Source organism: Mustelus asterias, unplaced genomic scaffold, assembly GCF_964213995.1.
Source record: "Mustelus asterias unplaced genomic scaffold, sMusAst1.hap1.1 HAP1_SCAFFOLD_446, whole genome shotgun sequence".
Classification (NCBI taxonomy): domain Eukaryota; kingdom Metazoa; phylum Chordata; class Chondrichthyes; order Carcharhiniformes; family Triakidae; genus Mustelus; species Mustelus asterias.
In genome coordinates this window covers 57,819-85,789 of record NW_027590399.1, presented here as the reverse complement: position 1 = coordinate 85,789, position 27,971 = coordinate 57,819, and the positions used below count along the sequence as shown (strand labels likewise).

The 27,971-nt window shown below is 52.0% G+C and overlaps 1 protein-coding gene across 1 annotated transcript in view; it reads left to right on the top strand.

Annotated features, from left to right (window-relative positions):
• LOC144486749 (transcription factor ETV6-like) overlaps positions 1-27,971 on the top strand; it is a 48,720-nt gene that overhangs the window by 8,611 nt on the left and 12,138 nt on the right. The gene's annotated exons all lie outside the window — the stretch shown is intronic.

Sequence of the window (27,971 nt, the reverse complement as noted above, 5' to 3'; positions counted from 1 at the left end):
GTGCAGAGGAGATTTTCAAGGATGTTGCCTGGATTAGGTGGCATGCCTTATGAGGATAGGTTGAGAGAGCTAGGTCTTTTCTCCTTGGAGAGGCGAAGGATGAGAGTTAACCTGATAGAGGTGTATAAGATGTTGAGAGGTATTGAGAGAATGGATTCTCAGCGGCTTTTACCCAGGGCTGGAATGGTTGCCACAAGAGGTCACAGGTTTAGGGTGCTGGGGAGTAGGTACAGAGGAGATGTTAGGGGTAAGTTTTTTACTCAGAGGGTGGTGGGTGTGTGGAATCGACTGCCGGTAGTGGTGGTGGAGGCGGATTCGATAGGGTCTTTTAAGAGACTTTTGGATAAGTTCATGGAAGTTCGTAAGATAGAGGGTTATAGGTAAGCCTAGTAGGTAGGGACATGTTCGGCGCAACTTGAGGGCCGAAGGGCCTGTTTGTGCTGTAGCTTTTCTATGTTCTATGAGAAATTAAAACGGGGCAAGAACAAGGATTCCTGCAGAAAAATGAGAGTGCGGATTCACTAGCTCTCCCCACTCTCATTCCTCACCCACACCACTGGAATCTGGTTCTTGTTGTTTAATCTTTACTCAATATTACACTAGTGTTGCTGAGGATTCTGGGCTTCAGTAGGGAGCTGTGAAGAGACTAGCGACTATATCAGAGTGTGACAGAGACCGAGTGAGTAATAAATTTGGTTCACATGGGAATTCAGTGCATGGAGGAAAGAGGTATCGTATTCATAGGAATTATTCCAAATTAATAAAATGTGTAATCAAATTAAGTTGACTAAATAACATAAGTAACAGTGGTAGGGCAGGTATTATGTTGCAGCTGTGGAATGTGGGTACTTTGGATTCCAAGTCGATTCCTGACAAACATCTGCAGAAAGTGTAAGCAGTTGGAGGAATTCCAGATGAGGATCTAGAAGCTGAACTGCACACACTGTGCAACATAAGGGAGGGGGAGAAATACCTGGACACTTTGTTCGAGAAGGCCTCTTAGAATAGGGTCATTTTGGTCAGTGCAAGGGGCAGGAGGATGCAAATGTGACGAAAGTGAAGGGGTTGAGCAGACAGCAATGGAGGAGCCTGAGGAGGAGAGACACCATTCTCTGGAGTAAAGAGCAAGAGTCCAGATGGTTGTGTTGTCTGCCCAGTGCCAGGAACATCAGTTCATGGTTGACAAGGAACATGCAGTGGGAGGGGGAGGATCCAGTCATCATGGTCCTTGTAGTTACCAATGACATAGACAGGACAAGGAATGAGGTTTTGTACAGTCAGTATGAGAACCTTGGACCAAATTAAGAATCAATACGTCAAAAGTAATCTCTGGATTATTACCTAAGCCCTCTGCAAACTACAAAGGGTAAATACGATCAGAGAAATTAATGTTTAGCTCAAAGACTGGTGTGGGAAAAGTGGGTTTTGCTTTTCCCCCACCTCACCCTCCCCGCCCCCAAACAGTAACCACAATGTAGGACAAAGTAATAATATCAGGCGCTTGATAAAGGGATGGCAATTATCATGAGTGATTTTAATCGACATATACTGGAAAAATTGTAACCTGGATGAGTTCATAGAATGTTTTCAAGACAGCCCCTTAGAGTAGCACATTCTGGGACCAACCAGAGAGCATGTTATATTAGATTTGTATTGTGTAATGTGACAGGATTAATTAATGACCTCCGCGTAAAGACATATGTACTTAGCAGTGACCACAATATCATTGAACTTCGCATTCAGTTTGAAAGAAGAGTGACTCTAAGACTAGTATTTTCAACTTAAATAAGAGCAAATAAATGGACATGAAAGCTGAGCCAGCTGTAGTGGAGTGGAAAGCTGGAGGATAAATCAATAGAGAAGCAGTGACTGACATTTAAGGCAATATTTCTGAATGTGCAGAATAAGTATATTCCTACTATAAAGAAAAATACCAAGAGCAGGATCCACCATCTATGCTAAACTGAAGAAGTTAAGAAAAACATCAAACTTAAGGCAAAGGTGAGTGGCAGGTCAGATAATTGGTCAGAATGTAAAGAACAGAAGAGAATGAGCAAGGTGGTTGATGAGGAAAAATAAATTTAAAGTATGGGGGAAAGATAGCTAGAAAAGTAAAAATAGATAGCAAAAGTTTCTACAGGTATTTAAAAAGGAGAAAAAGTAACTTGGTCTTCTGGAGAGTGAGAATGGGGAATTAATATTTGATAATAAGGAAATAGCTGATCAAATGAACAAAAATTTTGCTTCTGTCTTCACAAAAGAAGATTAGAGGGATAGAAGGATGTGTAGGTTAGAGGGATTAGTGGGTAAATATGTGGGGGTGGGACCTGGGTGGGATTGTGGTCGGTGTAGACTCGATGGGCCCAATGGCCTCTTTCTGCACTGTAGGGTTCTATGAACTATCGAAGATACAAAAACAATTCTTGTAATAGCTGTAAATCAGGAGGTAGAATGGAGAGAGGAACACGATCTGCCTTTGACAAAGCCATGCTGAGTATTCTTGAGCATACTAAACTTCTCTAAGTGAGGAGGTGTGGGATAGAGGGAAAGTTGGCCGATTGGATAGGTAACTGGCTGTCTGATCGAAGACAGAGGGTGGTGGTCGATGGAAAATTTTCGGATTGGAGGCAGGTTGCTAGCGGAGTGCTGCAGGGATCAGTGCTTGGTCCTCTGCTCTTTGTGATTTTTATTAATGACTTAGAGGAGGGGGCTGAAGGGTGGATCAGTAAATTTGCTGATGACACCAAGATTGGTGGAGTAGTGGATGAGGTGGAGGGCTGTTGTAGGCTGCAAAGAGACATAGATAGGATGCAAAGCTGGGCTGAAAAATGGCAAATGGAGTTTAACCCTGATAAATGTGAGGTGATTCATTTTGGTAGGACAAATTTAAATGTGGATTACAGGGTCAAAGGTAGGGTTCTGAAGACTGTGGAGGAACAGAGAGATCTTGGGGTCCATATCCACAGATCTCTGAAGGTTGCCACTCAAGTGGATAGAGCTGTGAAGAAGGCCTATAGTGTGTTAGCTTTTATTAACAGGGGGTTTGAGTTTAAGAGCCGTGGGGTTGTGCTGCAACTGTACAGGACCTTGGTGAGACCACATTTGGAATATTGTGTGCAGTTCTGGTCACCTCACTATAAGAAGGATGTGGAAGCGCTGGAAAGAGTGCAGAGGAGATTTACCAGGATGCTGCCTGGTTTGGAGGGTAGGTCTTATGAGGAAAGGTTGAGGGAGCTAGGGCTGTTCTCTCTGGAGCGGAGGAGGCTGAGGGGAGACTTAATAGAGGTTTATCAAATGATGAAGGGGATAGATAGAGTGAACGTTCAAAGACTATTTCCTCGGGTGGATGGAGCTATTACACGGGGGCATAACTATAGGGTTCGTGGTGGGAGATACAGGAAGGATATCAGAGGTAGGTTCTTTACGTAGAGAGTGGTTGGGGTGTGGAATGGACTGCCTGCAGTGATAGTGGAGTCAGACACTTTAGGAACATTGAAGCGGTTATTGGATAGGCACATGGAGCACACCAGGATGATAGGGAGTGGGATAGCTTGATCTTGGTTTCAGATAAAGCTCGGCACAACATTGTGGGCCGAAGGGCCTGTTCTGTGCTGTACTGTTCTATGTTCAAAATGCTCATAAATCTTGTCCCTCAGGATCTTCTCCATCAGCTTACCAACCTCTGAGGTTAGACTCACCGGTCGGTAATTTCCTGGGCTATCCCTATTCCCCTTCTTGAAAATAGGAACCACATCCGCAATCCTCCAATCCTCCGGCACCTCTCCCGTCTCCATCGACGATGCAAGGGTCATCGCCAGAGGCTCTGCAATCTCTTCCCTTGCCTCCCACAGTAACCTGGGGTACATCCCATCCGGATGTGCGGGCTAGGTTGATTGGCTATGCTAAAATTGCCCCTTAGTGTCCTGAGATGTGTAGGTTAGAGGGATTAGCTGGTAAATATGTAGGGATATGGGGATAGGGCCTGGGTGGGATTGTGGTCAGTGTAGACTTGATGGGCCCAATTGCCTCTTTCTGCCCTGTAGGGTTCTATGAAGTATAGAAGATACAAAAACAATTCTTGTAATAGCTGTAAATCAGGAGGTAGAATGGAGAGAGGAACTTGGTCAAATTACAATCACTAGGGAAGTGGTACTGAGCAAACTGATGGAGCTGCGAACTGACAAGTCTCCGGGTCCTGATGGACTTCATCCTAGGATCTTAAAAGACGTGGCGAATGGGATAGTAGATGTGTTGGTGTTAATTTTCCAAAAGTCATTAAATTCTGGAAAGGTTCCATCAGCCTGGAAAGTAACAAATATAACCCCTCGATTCAAGAAGGGAGGCAGAAAACAGGAAATGATAGGCAGGTTAGCTTGACATCTGTTGTGGGGAAAGTGTTAGAATAGATCATTAAAGAGGTTATAACTGGGCATGTTGAAAAACGCAAAGTAATTGGGAAGAGTTAACATGGTTTTGTGAAAAGGAAATCATGCTTAATCAATTTATTGGATTTTTCTGAAGGAGTTACTGAAGTTCCTGAGTTACTGGAGATTTTCTGAAGGTATGCTGTGGAGCCTGGATTATACTTGGATTTCCAGAACACATTTGATAAGATGCCACATCAAATGTTATTGTAGAAAACAGAAGCTCATGCTGTAGGGGTAACATATTAGCCTGGATTGAAGATTGTCTGACTGGCAGAAAACAGCGTATGCATAAATAGGTCTTTGACTAAGTGGTAGGTGGCAGAATGTGAAGTGGAGTTCCGCATGGGTCTGTGCTGGAACTTCAACCACTTGCAATTGACTTAGATGAGGTGAATGAAGGCAGGTAAAATTTGCAGATGACACAAAAATACAAAGAGCAAAGAAAGAAACCTGAACAAAGAGCAATACAGGACAGGAACAGACCCTTCAGCCCAGAAAGCCTGTGCCAACTGACAGATGATGCCTTTCTAAAGACCTTTTGCCTCTATGCATTCCGCATCCCTCTATTCCCAGCCTATTCATGTATCTATCAGGATGTCTCTTAAATGTTGCTATTGTATCTGCTTCTACCACCTCTTCTGGCAGCGCATTCCAGGCGCTGAGCACCATCTGTGTAAAAAACTTGTCTCTCACATCTCCTTTAAACTTTCCCCCTTTTACCTTAAACCGATGTCCCCTAGTAATTGACATTTCCACCCTGGAAAAAAGAAAAATACCGAAGAAAGTATGTTGTGAAGAGGACATAAAGAGGATGGTTCACTTTGCCAGGAAGAATAAAAAAGTAAAAGTTTCTGAAGTTTAGTTATTAGTCACAAGTGAGCTTGCATTAACATGAAGTTACTGTGAAAATCCCCTAGTTGCTATATTCCGGCGCCTGTTTGGGTCAATGCACCTAACCAGCACGTCTTTCAGACTGTGGGAGGAAACTGAAGCACCGGAGGAAACCCACTCCGACACAAAGAACAATACAGCACAGGAACAGGCCCTTCGGCCCTCCAAGCCCGCGCCGCTCCCTGGTCCAATCTAGACCATCCTTTTGTATCCCTCCATTCCCACTCCATTCATGTGGCTATCTAGATAAGTCTTAAACGTTCCCAGTGTGCCCGCCTCCACCACCTTGCCTGGCAGCGCATTCCAGGCCCCCACCACCCTCTGTGTAAAATACGTCCTTCTGATATCCGTGTTAAACCTTCCCCCCCCCCCGCCCCTCACCTTGAACCTATGACCCCTCGTGAACGTCACCACCGACCTGGGAAAAAGTTTCCCACCGTTCACCCTATCTATGCCTTTCACAATTTTATACACCTCTATTAGGTCACCCCTCATCCTCCGTCTTTCCAGTGAGAACAACCCCAGTTTACCCAATCTCTCCTCATAACTAAGCCCTTCCATACCAGGCAACATCCTGGTAAACCTCCTCTGCACTCTCTCTAAAGCCTCCACGTCCTTCTGATAGTGTGGCGACCAGAACTGGGCGCAGTATTCCAAATGCGGCCGAACCAATGTTCTATACAACTGCAACATCAGACCCCAACTTTTATACTCTATGCCCTGTCCTATAAAGGCAAGCATGCCATATGCCTTATTCACTACCTTCTCCACCTGTGACGTCACCTTCAAGGATCTGTGGACTTGCACACCCAGTCCCTCTGCATATCTACACCCTTTATGGTTCTGCCATTTATCGTATAGCTCCCCCCTACATTAGTTCTACCAAAATGCATCACTTCGCATTTATCTGGATTGAACTCCATCTGCCATTTCTTTGCCCAAATTTCCAGCCTATGTATATCCTTCTGTAGCCTCCGACAATGTTCCTCACTATCTGCAAGTCCAGCCATTTTCGTGTCGTCCGCAAACTTACTGATCACCCCAGTTACACCTTCTTCCAGATCGTTTATATAAATCACAAACAGCAGAGATCCCAATACAGAGCCCACTAGTCACAGGCATCCAGCCGGAAAAAGACCCTTCCACTACCACCCTCTGTCTTCTGTGACCAAGCCAGTTCTCCACCCATCTAGCCACCTCCCCCTTCATCCCATGAGATCCAACCCTTTGCACCAACCTACCATGAGGGACTTTATCAAACGCTTTACTACACGGAGTGAATGTGCAGACTCCACACAGATAGTGACCCAAGTCAGGAATCGAACACAGGTCCCTGGCGCTGTGAGGCAATGCTAACCACTACCACCATGGAGTCTTAGAACAAAGAACATTACAGCACAACAATAGGCCCTTTGGCCCTCCAGACCTGCACCAACCATGCTGTCCAATTGAACTAAAAGCCCCTACCCTTCCCGGGACCATATCCCTCCATTCCCATCCTATTCATGTATTGTCCAGATGCCCCTTAAAAGTCACGAGTGGAACTCACTGCTTCCACTCCCTCTCCCGGCAGTGAGTTCCAGGCACCCACCACCCTCTGTAAAAAAAAAACTTGCCTTGTACATCTCCTTTAAAACCTTGCCCCTTGCACTTTAAACCTATGCCCCCTAGTGATTGATTCTTCCACCCTGGGAAAAAGCTTCTGACTATCCACTCTGTCCATGCCCCTCATAATCTTGTCAACTTCTATCAGGTCTCCCCTCAACCTCCGTCGCTCCAGTGAGAACAAACCAAGTTTCTCCAACCTCTCCTCATAGCTAATGTCCTCCATACCAAGCAACATCATGGTAAATCTTTTCTGCAAAGCCTCCACGTCCTTCTGGTACTGTGGCGACCAGCATTGAACACTGTGTTCCAAGTGCGGTCTAACTAAGCTATAAAGCTGCAACATGACTTGCCAATTTTTAAACTTAATGCCCCAGCCGATGAAGGCAAGCATGCCGTATGCCTTTTTGACTACCTTTTCCACCTGTGTTGCCACTTGCAAATATCTGTGTACCTGTACACCCAGATCCCTTTACCTATCAATACTCTTAAGGGTCCTGCCATTTACTGTATATTTCCCATCTGTATTAGACCTTCCAAAATGCATTACCTCCCATTTGTCCGTCTTAAACTCCATCTGCCATCTCTTCACCCAGTCTCCAATTGATCTGTATCCTCTGATGGTCCTCATTGTTATCCGCATTTCCACCAACCTTTGTGTCGTCTGCAAACTTACTAATCAAACCAGTTACATTTTCCTCCAAATCATTTATATGTATATATTACAAACAGCAAAAGTCCCAGCACTGATCCCTGAGGAATGTCACTTGTCACAGCCCTCCATTCAGAAACGCAGCCTTCCAGTGCTACCCTCTGTCTTCTATGACCGAGCCAGTTCTGTATCCACCTTGCCAGCTCACCTCTGATCCTGTGTGACTTCACCTTCTGTACCAGTCTGCCATGAGGGACCTTGTTAAAGGCCTTGCTGAAACTCATGTAGACAATATCCATTGCCCTACCCTCATCAATCATCTTTGTCACTTCCTCGAAAAACTCGATCAAGTTAGTGAGACACAACCTCCCCTTCACAAAACCATGTTGCCTCTTGCTAATACATCCACTTATTTCCAAGTTGGAGTAAATTCTGTCTCGAAGAATCCTCTCCAATAATTTCCCTACCACTGATTATAAGGCTCACCGGCCTGTGATTACCTGGATTATCCTTGCCACCCATCTTAAACAAAGGAACAACATTGGCTATTCTCCAATCTTCTGGGACCTCCCCTGTAGCCAGTGAGGATGCAAAGATTTCTCTCAAGGCCCCAGCAATTTCCTCCCTTGCCTGTCTCAGTATTCTAGGGTATATCCCATCAGGCCCTGGGGACTTGTCTACCTTAATTTTTCTCAAGAACCCCAATACCACCTCCTTTTTGATCTCAACATGATCCAAACTATCTACACACCCTTCCCCAGACTCATCATCCATCAAGTCTTTCTCTTTGGTGAATACTGATGCAAAGTACTCATTTAATACCTCACCCATTTCCTCTGGCTCCACGCATAGATTCCCTCCCTTGTCCTTGAGTGGGGCAATTCTCTCCCTGGCTATCCTCTTGCTCTTTTTATATATATATATAATAAAAAGCCTTGAGGTTTTCTTTAATCCTGTTGGCCAATGACTTTTCGTGACCCCTTTTAGCCCTCCTTACTCCTTACTTAAGTTTCTTTCTACTTTCCTTGCATTCCACACTTGCTTTGTGTGTTCCCAGCCTCCTAGCTTTGACAAATGCTTCCTTTGTCTCTTTGAGTAGGCTCACAATATCTCTCGTTATCTAAGGTTCCCAAAACTTGCCATACCTATCCTTCATCCTTACAGGAATGTGCCGGTCCTGAATTCCTATCAACTTACACTTGAAAGCCTCCCACATGCCAGATGTTGATTTGCCCTCAAACATCTGCCCCCAATCTACATTCTTCAATTACTGTCTAATATTGTTGTAATTAGCCTTCCCCCAGTTTAGCACCTTCATCTGGGGACTACACTTATCTTTATCCATCAGTACCTTAAAGCTTACTGAATTGTGGTCACTGTTCCCGAACTGCTCCCCTACTGAAGCGTTGACCACCTGGCTGGGCTCATTCCCCAATACCAGGTCCAGTATGGCCTCTTCCCTAGTTGGACTATCTACATACTGTTTCAAGAAGCCCTCCTGGATGCTCCTTACAAACTCTGCCCCATCCATACCCCGAGCACTAAGTGAGTCCCAGTCAATATAGATGCAGTTAAAATCACCCACCACAACAACTCTGTTACTTTTACACTTTGCCAAAATCTGCCTACATATCTGTTCCTCTATCTCCCCGCTGGCTGTTGGGAGGCCTATAGTTAAACCCCCAACATTGTGACTACATCCTTCCGATTCCTGAGCTCTACCTATATTGCCTCGCTGTATGAGCCCTCCGAGGTGTCCTCCCGCAGTACAGTTGTGATATTCTCAACCAGTAGTTCAACTCCCCCACCCCTTTTACATCCCCCTCTATCTTACCTGAAACGTTAAGCTGCCAATCCTGTCCTTCCCTGAACCAAATCTCTGTAATGGCAACAATATCATAGTTCCAAATACTAATCCAAGTTCATCTACCTTACCTGTTACACATCTCGCATTGAAACAAATGCACTTCAGTCCACCAGACCCTCTTTGATCAGCAACCCCACCCTGCCTGCTGTTTCTCTGAGTCTTACTGGCCATATTGTCCAGTTCTCCTCCAGTTAATTCACCTTGCTTTGGTTCCTACCTCTCTGCCAAACTAGTTTATATCCTTCCGTGTGACACTTGCAAACCTCCTGGCCAGAATATTTATGTCCCTCCAGTTTAGATGCAACCCGTCCTTCTTGTACAGGTCCCAGCTGTCCCAGAAGAGATCCCAATGGTCCAGATATCTGAAACCCTCCCTCCTACACCAGCTGTTTAGCCATGTACTATCTTCCTATTTCTCGCCTCACTGGCATGTGACACAGGGAGTAAACCTGAGATTAGAACCCTAGAGGTTCTGCTTTTTAACTTTCTACCTAACTCCCTAAACTGCTGCTGCAGGACCTCACCACTCTACCTATGTCGTTAGTACCAATATGTACCACAACCTCTGGCTGTTCACCCTCTCCCTTCAGAATGCTTTCTGCCCATTCAAAGACATCCTGGACCTTGGCACCAGGGAGGCAACATACCATCCTGGAATTCATTTCACGTCCAAAGAAGCACCTATCTGTACCCCGAATTATAAAGACCCCTATAGCTATTGCTCTAGTGCTCTTTGTCCCTCTCTGCTTAACAACAGAGCCAGCCATGGGGCCACTGCTCTGGCCCCCAACCATATTCAAAATGATGTACTTGTTAGAGAGGAGGATGACCACACGGGATTTCTGCACTGACTGCCTGCCCTTTCTAGCAGTCACCCATCTATCTGCCTGCACCTTGGGTGTCACCACATCGCGAAAGCCTATGTCAATGACGCTTTCCGCCACCTTCATGCTCCTAAGTGCATTCAACTGCTGCTCCAACCTATCCACGTGGTCTGTGAGCAGCTGCAATTGGGTGCACTTCCTGCAGATATAGTTGTCCAAGAAGCTGGAAGCATCAGGGATTTCCCACATCTCACAAGTGCAGCACATAACCCCACCGACCAACATTTCTATCACCAATTAAAATATTTCAGAAAATGTATTAAACTCGTAGCTTCACTTATCGCTGCAGATACCCGAGGTAGGTCTTTATATCACTTTCCATCCCAGGATGAACACTGGATCTCTCCATCTTTAATTACCACACTGCTCCAAATTACCAAGTTCCAATCCCACTCTGGCTGCCTCACTCAGGCTGTCTCCCACTTCACTTGTGCAAAGATTACATCCTCGGCAGAGTTGTTGAGGATCCTCTGGGTCTCTCTCTATCTCGGCAGTGTTGTTGAGGAGCCTCTGGGTCTCTCAGTCCCTCTGTCGGCAGTGTTGTTGAGGATTCTCTGGGTCTCTCTCTATCTCGGCAGTGTTGTTGAGGATCCTCTGGGTCTCTCTCTCCCTCTCTCGGCAGTGTTGAGGATTCCCTGGGTCTCTCTCTCTGCAGAGTTGTTAAGGATTCTCTGGGTCTCTGTCTCTCTTTCTCGGCAGTGTTCATAGAAAAGATCATTGAAACCCTACAGTGCAGAAAGAGGCCATTTGGCCCATCGAGTCTGCACTGACCACAATCCCACCCAGGCCCTATCCCCATATCCCTACATATTTACCAGCTAATCCCTCTAACCTACCCATCTCAGGACACTAAGGGGCAATTTTAGCATAGCCAATCAACCTAGCCCGCACATCCGGATGGGATGTACCCCAGGTTACTGTGGGAGGCGAGGGAAGAGATTGCAGAGCCTCTGGCGATGATCCTTGCATCGTCGATGGAGACGGGAGAGGTGCTGGAGGATTTGAGGATTGCGGATGTGGTTCCTATTTTCAAGAAGGGGAATAGGGATAGCCCAGGAAATTACCGACCGGTAAGTCAAACCTCAGTGGTTGGTAAGCTGATGGAGAAGATCCTGAGGGACAAGATTTATGAGCATTTAGAGAGGTTTAGTATGCTCACGAATACTCAGCATGGCTTTGTCAAAGGCAGATCGTGCCTTACGAGCCTGGTGGAGTTCTTCGAAAATGTGACTAAACACATTGACGAAGGGAAAGCGGTAGATGTGGTTTATATGGATTTTAGCAAGACGTTTGATAAGGTCCCCCATGCAACGCTTCTAGAAAAAGTGAGAGGGCATGGGATCCAAGGGGCTGCTGCCCTGTGGATCCAGAACTGGCTTGCCCAAAGGAGGCAGAGAGTGGGTATAGATGGGTCTTTTTTAAATGGAGGTCGGTCACCAGTGGTGTGCCCCAGGGATCTGTTCTGGGACCCTTGCTGTTTGTCATTTTCATAAATGACCTGGATGAGGAAGCGGAGGGATGGGTTGGTAAGTTTGTCGACGACACGAAGGTTGGTGGGGTTGTGGATAGTCTGGAGGGATGTCAGAAGTTACAGAGGGACATAGATAGGATGCAAAGCTGGGCGGAGAAGTGGCAGATGGACTTCAACCCAGATAAATGTGTAGTGGTCCATTTTGGCAGGTCAAATGGGATGAAGGAGTACAATATAAAGGGAAAGACTCTTAGTACTGTAGAGGATCAGAAGGACCTTGGGGTCCGGGTCCATAGGACTCTAAAATAGAGCCCCGCAGGTGGAGGAGGTGGTTAAGAAGGCGTATGGTGTGCTGGCCTTTATCAATCGAGGGATTGAGTTTAGGAGTCCGGGGATAATGATGGAGTGATATAAGACCCTCGTCAGACCCCACTTGGAGTACTGTGCTCAGTTCTGGTCGCCTCATTACAGGAAGGATGTGGAAAAGATTGAAAGGGAGCAGAGGAGATTTACAAGGATGTTGCCTGGATTGAGTGGCATGCCTAATGAGGATAGGCTGAGGGAGCTCGGTCTTTTCTCCTTGGAGAGACGTAGGATGAGACGAGACCTAATAGAGGTGTATAAGATGTTGAGAGGCATAGATCGGGTGGACTCTCAGAGGCTTTTTCCCAGGGTGGAAATGGCTGCTACGAGAGGACACAGGTTTAAGGTGCTGGGGTGTAGGTACAGGGGAAATATTTGGGGGAAGTTTTTCGCTCAGAGGGTGGTGGGCGAGTGGAATCGGCTGCCGTCAGTGGTGGTGGAGACAAACTCAATAGGGTCTTTTAAGAGACTCCTGGATGAGTACATGGGACTTAATAGGATGGAGGGTTATAGGTAGGCCTAAAAGGTAGGGATATGTTCGGCACAGCTTGTGGGGCTGAAGGGCCTGTTTTGTGCTGTAGTTTTTCTATGTGTCTATGTTTCTAGAAAGAGGGTCTCTCGGCAGAGTTGTTGAGGATTCTCTGGGTCTCTCTCTCGGCAGTGTTAGAACAAAGAACAATATAGCACAGGAAACAGACCCTTCGGCCCTCCAAGCCCACGCCGCTCCCTGGTCCCAACTAGACCATTCTTTTGTATCCCTCCATTCCCACTCCGTTCATGTGGCTATCTGGATAAGTCTTAAACCTTCCCAGTGTGTCTGCCTCCACCACCCTCTGTGTAAAATACGTCCTTCTGATATCCGTGTTAAACCTCCCCCCCCCCCCCGCCCCTCACCTTGAACCTATGACCCCTCGTGAACATCACCACCGAACTGGGAAAAAGCTTCTCACCGTTCACCCTATCTATGCCTTTCATAATTTTATACACCTCTATTAGGTCACCCCTCATCCTCCGTCTTTCCAGTGAGAACAACCCCATTTCAGCCAATCTCTCCTCATAACTAAGCCCTTCCATACCAGGCAACATCCTGGTAAACCTCCTCTGCACTCTCTCTAAAGCCTCCACGTCCTTCTGGTAGTGTGGCGACCAGAACTGGGCGCAGTATTCCAAATGCGGCCGAACCAACGTTCTATACAACTGCAACATCAGACCCCAACTTTTATACTCTATGCCCCGTCCTATAAAGGCAAGCATGCCATATGCCTCATTCACTACCTTCTCCACCTGTGACGTCACCTTCAAGGATCTGTGGACTTGCACACCCAGGTCCCTCTGCGTATCTACACCCTTTATGGTTCTGCCATTTATCGTAGAGCTCCCCCCGACATTAGTTCTACCAAAATGCATCACTTCGCATTTATCTGGATTGAACTCCATCTGCCATTTCTTTGCCCAAATTTCCAGCCTATCTATATCCTTCTGTAGCCTCTGACAATGTTCCTCACTATCTGCAAGTCCTGCCAATTTTGTGTCGTCTGCAAACTTACTGATCACCCCAGTTACACCTTCTTCCAGATCATTTATATAAATCACAAACAGCAGAGGTCCCAATACAGAGCCCTGCGGAACACCACTAGTCACAGGCATCCAGCCGGAAAAAGACCCTTCCACTACCACCCTCTGTCTTCTGTGATCAAGCCAGTTCTCCACCCATCTAGCCACCTCCCCCTTTGTCCAATGAGATCCAACCTTTTGTTGAGGATCCTCTGGGTCTCTCTCTCTCTCTGTCTCGGCAGAGTTGTTGGGGATTCTCTGGGTCTCCGTCTCTCTCTGTCTCGGCAGAGTTGTTGAGGATTCTCTGGGCCTCTCTCTCTCAGTAAGAAGTCTAACAACACCAGGTTAAAGTCCAACAGGTTTATTTGGTAGCAAAAGCCACTAGCTTTCGGAACAGGCTGTTCCTTCGTCAGGTGGGTGGGAGTTCTGATCACAAACAGGGCACAAAGACACAAACTCAATTTATATGAATAATGATTGGAATGTGAATCTTTACAGCTAATCAAGTCTTAAAGGTACAGACAATGTGAGTGGAGGGAGCATTAAGCACAGGTTAAAGAGATGTGTATTGTCTCCAGACAGGACAGCGAGTGAGATTTTGCACATCCAGGCAAGTTGTGGGGGTTACAGATAGTGTGACATGAACCCAATATCCCAGTTGAGGCCATCCTCATGTGTGCGGAACCTGGCTATCAGTCTCTGCTCAGCGACTCTGCGCTGTCGTGTGTCGTGAAGGCTGCCTTGGAGAACGCTTACCCGAAGATCAGAGACTGAATGCCTGTAACCGCTGAAGTGCTCCCCCACAGGAAGAGAACAGTCTTGCCTGGTGATTGTCGAGCGGTGTTCATTCATCCATTGTCGTAGCGTCTGCATAGTTTCCCCAATGTACCATGCCTCGGGACATCCTTTCCTGCAGTGTAACAGGTAGACAACGTTGGCCGAGTTGCAAGAGTAGGTACCGTGTACCTGGTGTTCTCGCGTGAGATGATGGCATCCGTGTCGATGATCTGGCACGTCTTGCAGAGGTTGCTGTGGCAGGCAGTCTTTGTGCCCTGATTGTGATCAGAACTCCCACCCACCTGACAAAGGAACAGCCTGTTCCGAAAGCTAGTGGCTTTTGCTGCCAAATAAACCTGTTAGACTTCTTACTGTATTTACCCCAGTCCAATGCTGGCATCTCCACATCATGTCTCTCCCTCTCGGCAGAGTTTTTGAGGATTCTCTGGGTCCTTCTCTCTCTCTCGGCAGTGTTGTTAAAAGAGCAAAGAAAATTACAGCACAGGAACAGGCCCTTTGGCCCTCCAAGCCTGCACTGACCATGCTGCCCGACTTAACTAAAACCCCCTACCCTTCGGGACCATATCCCTCTATTCTCATCCTATTCATGTACTTGTCAAGACGCCCCTTAAAAGTCACTACCGTATCCACTTCCACTACCACCCCAAGCAACGAGTTCCAGGCACCCACTACTCTCTGTGTAAAAAATCTGCCCTGTACATCTTCTTTAACCCTTGCCCCTCGCACCTTGAACCTATGCCCCTAGTAATTGACTCTTCCACCCTGGGAAAAAGCTTCTGACTATCCACTCTGTCCATGCCTCTCATAATCAGGTCTCCCCTCAACCTCTGTCACTCCAATGAGAACAAACCAAGTTTCTCCAACTCTCCTCATAGCGAATGCCCTCCATACCAGGCAACATCCTGGTAAATCTTTTCTGTACCCTCTCCAAAGCCTCCACATCTTTCTGGTAGTGTGGCGACCAGAACACTATATTCCAAGTGCGGCCTAACTAAGGTTCTATAAAGCTGCAACATGACTTGCCAATTTTTAAACAAAATATCCTGGCCGATGAAGGCAAGCATGCCGTATGCCTTTTTGACTACTTTCTCTACCTGCATTGCCACTTTCATAGAACATAGAACATTACAGCGCAGTACAGGCCCTTCGGCCCTCGATGTTGCGCCGACCAGTGGAACCAATCTAAAGCCCCTCTAATCTACACTATTCCAATATCATCCATATGTTTATCCAATAAGCATTTGAATGCTCTTAATGTTGACGAGTCCACTACTGCTGCAGGCAGGGCATTCCACGCCCTTACTACTCTCTGAGTAAAGAACCTACCTCTAACATCTGTCCTATATCTATCACCCCTCAATTTAAAGCTATGTCCCCTCGTGCTAGCCATCACCATCCGAGGATAAAGGCTCTCACTATCCACCCTATCTAATCCTCTGATCATCTTGTATGCCTCTATTAAGTCACCTCTTAACCTTCTTCTCTCTAACGAAAACAACCTCAAGCCCCTCAGCCTTTCCTCATACGATTTTCCCACTATACCAGGCAACATCCTGGTAAATCTCCTCTGCACCCTTTCCAAGACTTCCACCTCTTTCCTATAATGCGGCGACCAGAACTGGACGCAATACTCCAAGTGCGGCCACACCAGAGTTTTGTACAGTTGCAGTATGACCTCCTGGCTCCAAAACTCAATCCCTCTACCAATAAAAGCTAACACACCGTACGCCTTCTTAACAACCCTATCAACCTGGGTGCCAACTTTCAGGGATCTATGCACATGGACACCGAGATCGCTCTGCTCATCCACACTACCAAGTATCTTACCATTAGCCCAGTACTCTGTATTCCTGTTACTCCTTCCAAAGTGAATCACCTCACACTTTTCCGCATTAAACTCCATTTGCCACCTCTCAGCCCAGCTCTGCAGCTTATCTATGTCGCTCTGTAACCTGCAACATCCTTTCGCACTGTCCACAACTCCACCGACTTTAGTGTCATCCGCCTTCTACGCCCTCATCCAGGTCATTTATAAAAATGACAAACAGCAGTGGCCCCAAAACAGATCCTTGCGGTACACCACTAGTAACTGAACTCCAGGATGAACATTTCCCATCAACCACCACCCTCTGTCTTCTTACAGCTCGCCAATTTCTGATCCAAACCACAAAATCACCCTCAATCCCATGCCTCTGTATTTTCTGCAATAGCCTACCGTGGGGAACCTGATCAAGCGCTTTACTGAAATCCATATACACCACATCAACTGCTTTACCCTCATCCACCTCTTTCGTCACCTTCTCAAAGAACTCAAGAACAAAGAACAGTACAGCACAGGAAACAGGCCCTTCGGCCCTCCAAGCCTGTGCCGCTCCTTGGTCCAACTAGACCAATCGTTTGTATCCCTCCATTCCCAGGCTGCTCATGTGACTATCCAGGTAAGCCTTAAACGATGTCAGCGTGCCTGCCTCCACCACCCTACTTGGCAGCGCATTCCAGGCCCCCACCACCCTCTGTGTAAAAAACGTCCCTCTGATATCTGAGTTATACTTCGCCCCTCTCAGCTTGAGCCCGTGACCCCTCGTGATCGTCACCTCCGACCTGGGAAAAAGCTTCCCACTGTTCACCCTATCTATACCCTTCATAATCTTGTACACCTCTATTAGATCTCCCCTCATTCTCCGTCTTTCCAAGGAGAACAACCCCAGTCTACCCAATCTCTCCTCATAGCTAAGACCCTCCATACCAGGCAACATCCTGGTAAACCTTCTCTGCACTCTCTCTAACGCCTCCACGTCCTTCTGGTAGTGCGGCGACCAGAACTGGACGCAGTACTCCAAATGTGGCCTAACCAGCGTTCTATACAGCTGCATCATCAGACTCCAGCTTTTATACTCTATACCCCGTCCTATAAAGGCAAGCATACCATATGCCTTCTTCACCACCTTCTCCACCTGTGTTGCCACCTTCAAGGATTTGTGGACTTGCACACCTAGGTCCCTCTGTGTTTCTATACTCTTGATGACTCTGCCATTTATTGTATAAGGTTTGTGAGGCACGACCTACCTTTCACAAAACCTTGTTGACTATCCCAAATCAAATTGTTCCTTTCTAGATGATTATAAATCCTATCTCTTATAATGCTTTCCAAAACTTTGCCCACAACAGAAGTAAGGCTCACCGGTCTATAATTACCAGGGTTGTCCCTACTCCCCTTCTTGAACAAGGGGACAACATTTGCTATCCTCCAGTCTTCTGACACTGTTCCTGTAGACAATGACGACACAAAGATCAAAGCCAAAGGCTCTGCAATCTCCTCTCTAGCCTCCCAGAGAATCCTAGGATAAATCCCATCCGGCCCAGGGGACTTATCTATTTTTACCCTTTCCAGAATTGCTAACACCTCCTCCTTAAGAACATCAATCCCATCCAGTCCAACAGCCTGCATCTCAGTACTCCCCTCAACAACACTGTCCCTCTCCAGTGTGAATACGGATGAAAAATATTCATTTAGTGCCTCTCCTACCTCTTCAGACTCCACGCACAACTTCCCACTACTGTCCTTGACTGGCCCTAATCTTACCCTAGTCATTCTTTTATTCCTGACATACCTATAGAAAGCTTTAGGGTTTTCCTTGATCCTACCTGCCAAAGATTTCTCATGTCTCCTCCTGGCTCTTCTTAACTCTTTCTTTAGGTCCTTCCTGACTAACTTGTAACTCTCAAGTGCCCGAACTGAGCCTTCACGTCTCATCTTAACATAAGTCTCCTTCTTCCTCTTCACAAGAGATTCAACCTCCTTAGTAAACCACGGTTCCCTCACACGTCTGCTTCCTCCCTGCCTGACAGGTACATATTTATCAAGGACGCGTAGTAGCTGTTCCTTGAACAAGTTCCACATTTCAATTGTGCCCATCCCCTGCAGTTTCCTTCCCCAACCTATGCCAGCTAAATCTCGCCTAATCGCATCATAATTTCCTTTCCCCCAGCTATAACTCTTGCCCTTTGGTATATACCTATCCCTTTCCATAGCTAAGGTAAACGTAATCGAATTGTGGTCAATTTCAGTGACCTGTGTACCTGTACACCCAGATCCCTCTGCCTATCAATACTCTTAGGGATTCTGCCATTTACTGTATATTTCCTATCTGTATTCGACCTTCCAAAATGCATTACCTCACATTTGTCCAGATTAAACTCCATCTGCCATCTCTCCGCCCAAATCTCCAACTGATCTATATCCTGCTGTATCCTCTGATGGTCCTCATCGCTATCCGCAAATTCAATCAAATTACGATTCAAACCAGTTACATTTTCCTCAAATATATATATATATTACAAACAGCAAAAGTCCCAGCACTGATCCCTGAGGAACACCACTTGTCACAGCCCTCCATTCAGAAACACACCCTTCCACTGCTACCCTCTGTCTTCTTTGACCGAGCCAGTTTTGTATCCACCTAGCTAGCTCACTTCTGATCCAATGCGACTTCACCTTCTGCACCAGTCTGCCATGAGGGTCCTTGTCAAAGGCCTTACTGAAGTCCATGTAGACAACATCCACTGCCCTACCCTCATCAATCATCTTTGTCACTTCCTCGAAAAACTCGATCAAGTTCGTGAGACACGACCTCCCCTTTACAAAACCATGCTGCCTCTCTCTAATACATCCACTTATTTCCAAGTGGGAATAAATCCTGTCTCGAAGAATCCTTGTGACGAGGAGTGCTCCTGGTTCAACTGCTTGTTGAGGATTCTCTGGGTCTCTCTCTCTCTCCCACGGCAGAGTTGTTGAGGATTCTCTGGGCCTCTCTGTCTTGATGTGGAGATGCCGGCGTTGGACTGGGGTAAACACAGTAAGAAGTCTCACAACACTAGGTTAAAGTCCAACAGGTGTATTTGGTAGCAAAAGCCACTAGCTTTCGGAGCGCTGCTCCTTCGTCAGGTAAGTGGGAGTTCTGTTCAAAAACAGGGCATGTAAAGACACAAACTCAATTTACAAAATAATGTTTGGAATCCGAGTCTTTACAGGGTAATCAAGTCTTAAAGGTGCAGACAATGTGAGTGGAGAGAGGGTTAAACACAGGTTAAAGAGATGTGTATTGTCTCCAGCCAGGACAGTTAGTGAGATTTTGCAAGTCCAGGCAAGTCGTGGAGGTTACAGATAGTGTGACATGAACCCAAGATCCCGGTTGAGGCCATCCTCATGTGTGCGGAACTTGGCTATCAGTCTCTGCTCAGCGACTCTGCGTTGTCGTGTGTCGTGAAGGCCGCCTTGGAGAACGCTGTCCTCTCTCTCTCAGCAGAGTTGTTGAGGATTCTCTGGGTCTCTCTTTCTCTCGACAGAGCTGTTAGAACATAGAACAGTACAGCACAGAACAGGCCCTTCGGCCCACGATGTTGTGCCGAGCTTTATCTGAAACCAAGATCAAGCTATCCCACTCCCTATCATCCTGGTATGCTCCATGTGCCTATCCAATAACCGCTTCAATGTTCCTAAAGTGTCTGACTCCACTATCACTGCAGGCAGTCCATTCCACACCCCAACCACTCTCTGAGTAAAGAACCTACCTCGGACATCCTTCCTATATCTCCCACCATGAACCGTATAGTTATGTCCCCTTGTAATAGCTCCATCCACCTGAGGAAATAGTCTTTGAACGTTCACTTTATCTATCCCCTTCATCATTTTATAAACCTCTATTAAGTCTCCCCTCAACCTCCTCCGCTCCAGAGAGAACAGCCCTAGCTCCCTCAACCTTTCCTCATAAGACCGACCCTCCAAACCAGGCAGCATCCTGGTAACTCTCCTTTGCACTCTTTCCAGCGCTTCCACATCCTTCTTATAGTGAGGTGACCAGAACTGCACACAATATTCCAAATGTGGTCTCACCAAGGTCCTGTACAGTTGCAGCATAACCCCACGGCTCTTAAACTCCATAGGCCTTCTTCACAGCTCTATCCACTTGAGTGGCAACCTTCAGAGATCTGTGGATATGGACCCCAAGATCTCTCTGTTCCTCCACAGTCTTCAGAATCCTACCTTTGACCCTGTAATCCACATTTAAATTTGTCCTACCAAAATGAATCACCTCACATTTATCAGGATTAAACTCCATCTGCCATTTTTCAGCCCAGCTTTGCATCCTATCTATGTCTCTTTGCAGTCTACAACAGCCCTCCCCCTCATCCACTACTCCACCAATCTTGGTGTCATCAGCAAATTTACTGATCCACCCTTCAGCCCCCTCCTCTAAGTCATTAATAAAAATCACAAATAGCAGAGGACCAAGCACTGATCCCTGTGGCACTCCGCTAGCAACCTGCTTCTAGTCTGAAAATTTTCCATCCACCACCACCCTCTGTCTTCGATCAGATAGCCAGTTACCTATCCAATCGGCCAACTTTCCCTCTATCCCACACCTCCTTACTTTCATCATAAGCCGACCATGGGGGACCTTATCAAACGCCTTACTAAAATCATGTATATGACATCAACTGCCCTACCTTCATCAACACACTTAGTTACCTCCTCAAAAAATTCAATCAAATTTGTGAGGCACGACTTGCCCTTCACGAATCCGTGCTGACTATCCCGGATTAATCCGCATCTTTCTAAATGGTCGTAAATCCCATCCCTAAGGACCTTTTCCATCAATTTACCAACCACCGAAGTAAGACTAACCGGCCTATAATTACCAGGGTCATTTCTATTCCCTTTCTTAAACAGAGGAACAACATTCGCCACTCTCCAGTCCTCTGGCACCATCCCCGTGGACAGTGAGGACCCAAAGATCAAAGCCAAAGGCTCTGCAATCTCATCCCTTGCCTCCCAAAGAATCCTAGGATATATTTCATCAGGCCCAGGGGACTTATCGACCTTCAGTTTATTCAAAACTGCCAGTACATCCTCCCTCTGAACATCTACTTCCTCCAGCCTATTAGCCTGTAACACCTTCTCTTCCTCAAAAACATGGCCCCTCTCCTTGGTGAATCTTGTTGAGGATTAGCTGGGATCTCTGAACCCTCTCCCAGGCTCAGAGCCCAGTGACACTCAATACCTTACCCAGCTGCACCATGACCAGGAATAGTCCACTTCTTAGGAGCCCCTGTGGTTAAAGACCCTTCAGTTCCAGGAAGAGCCTGGACTCAGTGAGCTGACCCACTGTATTCACCTTTATCAGTCCAAACTGTGACGTCTTCCACTGTGAAATAGGCCACTCATACCAGTCTGGACATGGTTTATAAGAATGGCCAAGTTTATTGACGTCAATGGTGCTCTCAGGTTTTGAGAGCTTGCATACATAATGGGTTTTTAGTTCCCAGGTGCAGTCATTTTAATGGAGGAAATGCAGCACTAGTTTGCACACAGCAAGATCCCACAATATTAATGAAAAATAACCTAGTTTTGAAGTGGCTGGAGGAATAAGTCATAGAATCCGACAGTGCAGACAGAGGCCATTTGGCCCATCAAATCTGCACTGACCACGATCCCACCCAGGCCCTATCCCTATAACTCCATGCATTTACCCTAGCTAGTCTCCCTGACACTAAGGGGCAATGATGTGGAGATGTTGGCGTTGGCGTGGGGTGGGCACAATAAGTCTCACAACACGAGGTTAAAGTTCAACAGGTTTATTTGGTAGCACAAGCTTTCAGAGCGCTGCTCCTCACTCACCTGATGAAGGAGCAGCGCTCTGAAACTTGTGCTACCAAATACCCCTGTTGGACTTCAACCTGGTGTTGTGAGACTGCTTACTAAGGGGCAATTTAGCATGGTTAATCTACCTAATCTGCACCTCTTTGGACTGTGGGAGGAAACCAGGGCACCCGGAGGAAACCCACACAGACACGGGAAAGCGTGCAAACTCCACACAGACAGTGACCCAAGGCTGGAATTGAACCTGGGCCTCTGGTGCTGTGAGGCAGCAGTGCTAGCAACTGTGCCTCCTAAGTATTGGCGGGGAAACTGGGGGAACTGGCAGAATCTTCCGATTGAATCTTGATGGTGACTGAGCGCCCTGGAGCGAGAGATGGGCTTTGGGTTTAACATCTGTCAGTGCAGTGTCAACCTGGATAATGGGTTCATATCCCTGGAATGTGACAGGAACAGACCACCTTCTGACAGAGTGGGAGGATGAAGGCGAGAGTATGAAGGGGGGCCCCGAGGGAACGCGGAGGGGGGGAGAGAGAGCCGAGAGAGTGTGAGGAGGGGGGGCCCGAGAGAGTGTGAGGAGGGGGGTGGGCCCGAGAGAGTGTGAGGAGGGGGGGTGGGCCCGAGAGAGTGTGAGGAGGGGGGTGGGCCCGAGAGAGTGTGAGGAGGGGGGTGGGCCCGAGAGAGTGCAAGGAGGGAGGGAGGGGCCGAGAGAGTGCAAGGAGGGAGGGGGGGGGGCGAGAGAGTGCAAGGAGGGAGGGAGGGGCCTAGAGAGTGCAAGGAGGGAGGGAGGGGCCGAGAGAGTGCAAGGAGGGAGGGAGGGGCCGAGAGAGTGCAAGGAGGGAGGGAGGGGCCGAGAGAGTGCAAGGAGGGAGGGAGGGGCCGAGAGAGTGCAAGGAGGGAGGGAGGGGCCTGACAGAGAGTGCGAGGAGGGGGAGGGGGGGCCGAGAGAGTGCGAGGAGGGGGAGGGGGGGCCTAAAGAGTGCGAAGAGGGGGAGGGGGGGGCTGAGAGAGCGCGAAGAGGGGGAGGGGGGGCTGAGAGAGCGCGAAGAGGGGGAGGGGGGGCCGAGAGAGCGCGAAGAGGGGGAGGGGGGGCCGAGAGAGCGCGAAGAGGGGGGGGGGCCTAAAGAGCGCGAAGAGGGGGAGGGGGGGCCGAGAGAGCGCGAAGAGGGGGAGGGGGGGCCGAGAGAGCGCGAAGAGGGGGAGGGGGGGCCGAGAGAGCGCGAAGAGGGGGAGGGGGGGCCTAAAGAGTGCGAAGAGGGGGAGGGGGGGCCTAAAGAGCACGAAGAGGGGGAGGGGGGGCCGAGAGAGCGCGAAGAGGGGGAGGGGGGGCCGAGAGAGCGCGAAGAGGGGGAGGGGGGGCCGAGAGAGCGCGAAGAGGGGGAGGGGGGGGCCTAAAGAGCGCGAAGAGGGGGAGGGGGGGCCGAGAGAGCGCGAAGAGGGGGAGGGGGGCCGAGAGAGCGCGAAGAGGGGGAGGGGGGGCCGAGAGAGCGCGAAGAGGGGGAGGGGGGGCCTAAAGAGTGCGAAGAGGGGGAGGGGGGGGCCGAGAGAGCGCGAAGAGGGGGAGGGGGGGCCGAGAGAGCGCGAAGAGGGGGGGCCGAGAGAGCGCGAAGAGGGGGAGGGGGAGGGAGGGCGAGAGAGCGTGAAGAGGGGGAGGGGGGGCGAGAGAGCCGAGGGGGGAGGGAGGCGAGAGAGCGCGAGGAAGGAGGGCGAGGGATCGCGAGGGGCAGTGGAGGCGAGAGATTGCGAGAAGGGGGGAGGCGAGAGAGCGCGAGGGGGGGAGGCGAGAGAGCGCGAGGGGGGGAGCGAGAGAGCGCGAGGGGGGGAGCGAGAGAGCGCGAGGGGGGGGGGAGCGAGAGAGCGCGGGGGGGGGGAGCGAGAGAGCGCGAGGGGGGGGAGCGAGAGAGCGGGAGGGGGGGGAGCGAGAGAGCGGGAGGGGGGGGAGCGAGAGAGCGCGAGGGGGGGAGCGAGAGAGCGCGAGGGGGGGAGCGAGAGAGCGCGAGGGGGGGAGCGAGAGAGCGCGAGGGGGGAGCGAGAGAGCGCGAGGGGGGGAGCGAGAGAGCGCGAGGGGGGGAGCGAGAGAGCGCGAGGGGGGGAGCGAGAGAGCGCGAGGGGGGGAGCGAGAGAGCGCGAGGGGGGGAGCGAGAGAGCGCGAGGGGGGGAGCGAGAGAGCGCGAGGGGGGAGCGCGAGGGGGGGAGCGCGAGGGGGGGAGCGAGAGAGCGCGAGGGGGGAGCGAGAGAGCGCGAGGGGGGGAGCGAGAGAGCGCGAGGGGGGGAGCGAGAGAGCGCGAGGGGGGGAGCGAGAGAGCGCGAGGGGGGGAGCGAGAGAGCGCGAGGGGGGGAGCGAGAGAGCGCGAGGGGGGGAGCGAGAGAGCGCGAGGGGGGGAGCGAGAGAGCGCGAGGGGGGGAGCGAGAGAGCGCGAGGGGGGGAGCGAGAGAGCGCCGGGGGGGGAGCGAGAGAGCGCGAGGAAGGGGGGCGAGCGAGAGAGCGCTAGGCAGGGGGGCGAGCGAGAGAGCGCTAGGAAGGGGGGCGAGCGAGAGAGCGCGAGGAAGTGGGGGCGAGGGAGCGCGAGGAAGGGGTGGAGCGAGAGAGCGCGAGGAAGGGGGGAGCGAGAGAGCGCGAGGAAGGGGGGCGAGCGAGAGAGCGCGAGGAAGGGGGGCGAGCGAGAGAGCGCGAGGAAGGGGGGCGAGCGAGAGAGCGCGAGGAAGGGGGGCGAGCGAGAGAGCGCGAGGAAGGGGGGCGAGCGAGAGAGCGCGAGGAAGGGGGGCGAGCGAGGGAGCGCGAGGAAGGGGGGCGAGCGAGAGAGCGCGAGGAAGGGGGGGCGAGGGAGCGCGAGGAAGGGGGGCGAGCGAGAGAGCGCGAGGAAGGGGGGCGAGCGAGAGAGCACGAGGAAGGGGGGGAGCGCGAGGGGGGAGGGAGGCGAGAGTGCGCGAGCGGGGGGGCGAGAGAGCGCGAGGAAGGGGGGCGAGCGAGAGAGCGCGAGGAAGGGGGGCGAGAGAGCGCGAGGGGGGCGAGAGAGCGCGAGGGGGGGAGGGAGGCGAGAGTGCGCGAGCGGGGGGGGCGAGAGTGCGCGAGCGGGGGGGCGAGAGTGCGCGGGGGGGGCGAGAGAGCACGAGGAAGGGGGGGGCGAGAGAGCGCGAGGTAGGGGGGGTGAGGGAGCGCGAGGGGGGAGGGAGGCGAGAGTGCGCGAGCGGGGGTCGAGAGTGCGCGGGGGGGGGCGAGGAAGGGGGGGCGAGGAAGGGGGGGCGAAGAAGGGGGGGCGAGTGAGCGCGAGGAAGGGGGGGCGAGGGAGCGCGAGGAAGGGGGGGCGAGGGAGCGCGAGGAAGGGGGGGCGAGGGAGCGCGACGAAGGGGGGGCGCGGGAGCGCGAGGGGGAGCGGGGCGAGAGAGCGCGAGGGGGAGCGAGGGGGCGAGAGAGCGCGAGGGGGAGCGGGGCGAGAGAGCGCGAGGGGGGTGGGGCGAGAGAGCGCGAGGGGGGTGGGGCGAGAGAGCGCGAGGGGGGTGGGGCGAGAGAGCGCGAGGGGGGGGAAGGGGGGGGGGGTGAGAGATTGCGTGGGAGTTGGGGGGGTGAGAGAGTGCGTGGGGGTTGGGGGGGGTGAGAGAGTGCGTAGGGGTTGGGGGGTGAGAGAGTGCGTAGGGGTTGGGGGGGTGAGAGAGTGCGTGGGGGTTGGGGGATGAGAGAGTGCGTGGGGGTTGGGGGGATGAGAGAGTGCGTGGGGGTTGGGGGATGAGAGAGTGCGTGGGGGTTGGGGGGATGAGAGAGTGCGTGGGGGTTGGGGAGGTGAGAGAGTGCGTGGGGGTTGGGGGGGGTGAGAGAGTGCGTGGGGGTTGGGGGGGGAGGCACCGAGAGAGTGGGGGGGGAGGGGGAGGCGAGAGTGCGTGGGGGTTGGGGGGGGAGGCACCGAGAGAGTGGGGGGGGGAGGGGGAGGCGAGAGTGCGGGGGGGGAAGGGGGAGGCGAGCAGGGGGAGGGGGGGGTGAGAGAGTGCTAGGAGGGGAGGGAGGGCGAGAGAGCGCTAGGAGGGGAGGGGGGGCGTGAGAGCGCAAGGAGGGGGAGGGGGCGAGAGAGCGCGAGGAGGGGGAGGGGGGGCGAGAGAGCGCGAGGAGGGGGAGGGGGGGCGAGAGAGCGCGAGGAGGGGGAGGGGGGGCGAGAGAGCGCGGGGAGGGGGAGAGGGAAGGGGGGCGAGAGAGCGCTAGGAGGGGGAGGGGAGGGGGGGCGAGAGAGCGCTAGGAGTGGGAGGGGGGGGCGAGAGAGCGCGGGGAGGGGGAGGAGGAGGGGGGGGCGAGATAGCGCGATGAGAGGGAGGAGGAGGGGGGACGAGAGGGAGGAGGAGGGGGGACGAGAGAGCGCGAGGAGGGGGGGGCGAGAGAGCGCGAGGAGGGGGAGGGGGGCGAGAGAGCGCGGGGAGGGGGAGGGGGGCGAGAGCGCGAGGAGGGGGAGGGGGGCGAGAGCGCGAGGAGGGGGAGGGGGCGAGAGCGCGAGGAGGGGGAGGGGGGCGAGAGCGCGAGGAGGGGGAGGGGGCGAGAGCGCGAGGAGGGGGAGGGGGCGAGAGCGCGAGGAGGGGGAGGGGGCGAGAGCGCGAGGAGGGGGAGGGGGCGAGAGCGCGAGGAGGGGGAGGGGGGCGAGAGCGCGAGGAGGGGGAGGGGGGCGAGAGCGCGAGGAGGGGGAGGGGGCGAGAGAGCGCGAGAAGGGGGGGAGGGGGCGAGAGCGCTAGGAGGGGGAGGGGGGCGAGAGCGCTAGGAGGGAGAGGGGGGCGAGAGGGGGGAGGGGGGCGAGAGAGCGCAAGGAGGGGGAGGGGGGCGAGAGACCGCGAGGAGGGGGAGGGGGTGAGAGAGTGCTAGGAGGGGGGCGAGAGAGCGTGAGGAGGGGGAGGGGGAGGGGGAGGGGGGTGCGAGAGCCCGAGGAGGGGGAGGGGGGCGTGAGAGCCCGAGGAGGGGGAGGGGGGCGTGAGAGCGCGAGGTGGGGGTGGGGGCGAGAGAGCGCTAGGAGGGGGAGGGGGCGAGAGAGCGCTAGGAGGGGGGCGAGAGAGCGCGAGGAGGGGGAGGGGGGCGAGAGAGCGCGAGGAGGGGGAGGGGGGCGAGAGAGCGCGAGGAGGGGGAGGGGGAGGGGGCGAGAGAGCGCGAGGAGGGGGAGGGGGGCGAGAGAGCGCGAGGAGGGGGAGGGGGGCGAGAGAGCGCGAGGGGGAGGGGGCGAGAGAGCGCGGGGAGAGGGAGGGGGGCGAGAGAGCGCGGGGAGGGGGAGGGGGCGAGAGAGCGCGGGGAGGGGGAGGGGGCGAGAGAGCGCGGGGAGGGGGGCGAGAGAGCGCTAGGAGGGGGGCGAGAGAGCGCGAGGAGGGGGAGGGGGCGAGAGAGCGCTAGGAGGGGGAGGGGGGCGAGAGAGCTCGAGGAGGGGGGGGTGCGAAAGCGCGAGGTGGGGTTGAGAGAGGGGGAGGGGGTCGGAGGCCGAGAGAGCGCGAGGAAAGGGGGTCGGAGGCCGAGTGTGTGGGTGTTGGGGCGAGAGAGTGCGAGGGGTGGTGGGGGGTGCGTGAGATCATGGGGATGGATCGAAGAGAGCACGGGAGGGGAGGGCTGACCGAGAGAGGGGAGTGAGGGGGGTAAAAGGGCGGGGGGCGCGTGAGATGGGGTGGGGGTGAGAGGGCGGGGGGTGGGGGTGAGAGGGCGGGGGTGGGGGTGAGAGGGCGGGGGGGGGGGTCGCCAGAGGCTTACACCCTGAGTCCCACCCAAGCAGTCTTGATGCTAAGTCAGAGACATTTTAAATCAGGAACTTTCGGCAAAATCCAAATGGCAGCCTATGAAAGGTTGAAGGT